At 39.7% G+C, this 1,524-nt stretch overlaps 1 protein-coding gene across 1 annotated transcript in view; it reads right to left on the bottom strand.

Moving 5' to 3' along the window:
- tmem94 (transmembrane protein 94) overlaps positions 1-1,524 on the bottom strand; it is a gene marked incomplete in the record, with an annotated part of 78,635 nt that overhangs the window by 30,904 nt on the left and 46,207 nt on the right.

Here is a 1,524-nt window from a genome sequence, read left to right as displayed (position 1 = left end):
GCTTCAACAACTGTCCTGCGTCTGACCTCAAAGTGCACGAGCTTCAAACTTCAGTGTTGGCTGCGATTTTGAAGCTGAAATCGCGTTCGGTGTGAACGCACCATAAACAATAATAAACAAATCAATACGGTGCATTTCCAACGGCTCTATGATAACAGCTTCACCCTAATTTTGTTTTTACAAGTTAACATTTTTTGAGCTAAAAGTATTAATAAAGTTGGTTTAGTTCAGCAGAATATTTAATGATATGATTGTTGATCAAGATGATTGTGATTTTTTTTTTTCTAAAGTTCAGCTGCTTCAACACCTTTACCTGAGATATATTTGTCTTTGGGAAGGTTTCACCTACTTACCTGTAGTTTCCTTATTATTAAAGCAGAATATCTGTTCTAAATTCTGTGTTAAATGATATTTTTGAGTGCAACAAGGCTCAGTCTGCCCTCCTCGTATCCTATCTCATGAACTAAGATCTGTGGGCTAATAACTAAGAGTGATTTTCAGCATACTTTGATAGGTGCTGAACTAATTACATTTTTATTTAGTGAATATTGGGCTTTCAATTTAAACAAGTGTTTCCCCTACCATTATACAAAGCCTGCGAAGCTTTAACAACTGTAGTTTTTTCACACCCAAGTTGTCGGAGAAAAAAAACTTTTTTTAAGTATTGTTACCCACAAAGATGATAAAAAGACAGGGACGTTCGATCAGTCATAAATCCAGCTTATTACGGTCGGTCTCTGCTATGAGCACAGCAGCAGCGGGCAGAAGCTCTTTATGGCAGGCCGATTTTGCATTAATTTTTTAATTTTTATTCTTTTTTTTTTTACCATTATTTTACCAGGCAAGTCCCATTGAGATCACAGATCTCTTTTCCAAGGGCGACCTGAAGGCAACCTATTGTACATGTTTTGGGGGGTGGGGGAAACCGGCGTACACAGAGAAAACCCACGCAAGCACGAGGAGAACATCAAAACTCCGCACAGAAAGACCCCAGGTCCGAACCGGGGATCGAACCCAGGACCTTCTTGCTGTGGGGCGTCGGTGCTAACCACTGAGCCGTCGTGCTGCCATTTGGCTTCACCGCGCTTACATTCCAGTAATCTGAAATTGTTTTATGACTAAATTAGACAGATTAGTTATTTAAAGAGTAACTTACCCCAATATTAACTTTTTTTAGCTGATAAACTGCCTAGAATGTGTCTAAAATGTTATATAGTACTGTTTCTGTGCTAATTTTGATGTTTTTGTGCGTATATGTTCAAATCTGTAATATTTGGTCTAAAAACGTCTTTTTTGCTGCTCATATGGGTAGAGCAGTGGTACTGCAGGCTAATTTGCATATTGGTTAATGGCTCTCCACGGTGACGTGTCTTCTCCACAGTTTCGTCACAGCGGCTGTGTTCTGGTATAAAAGCCTCTCTCTAAGACACGCCCCTGCAGCAGTCAGAGGGAACGAACTTCAGTCAAACAAGACCCAACACTTTTATTCCTGATTTAAACTAGCGATCGTGAGCAGCTGTATGC

The sequence above is a fragment of the Austrofundulus limnaeus genome, unplaced genomic scaffold (genome assembly GCF_001266775.1).
Source record: "Austrofundulus limnaeus strain Quisiro unplaced genomic scaffold, Austrofundulus_limnaeus-1.0 Scaffold185, whole genome shotgun sequence".
Lineage (NCBI taxonomy): Eukaryota > Metazoa > Chordata > Actinopteri > Cyprinodontiformes > Rivulidae > Austrofundulus > Austrofundulus limnaeus.
Note: the sequence above shows the minus strand (reverse complement) of the source record. Positions and strands in the feature narration are given on the sequence as shown.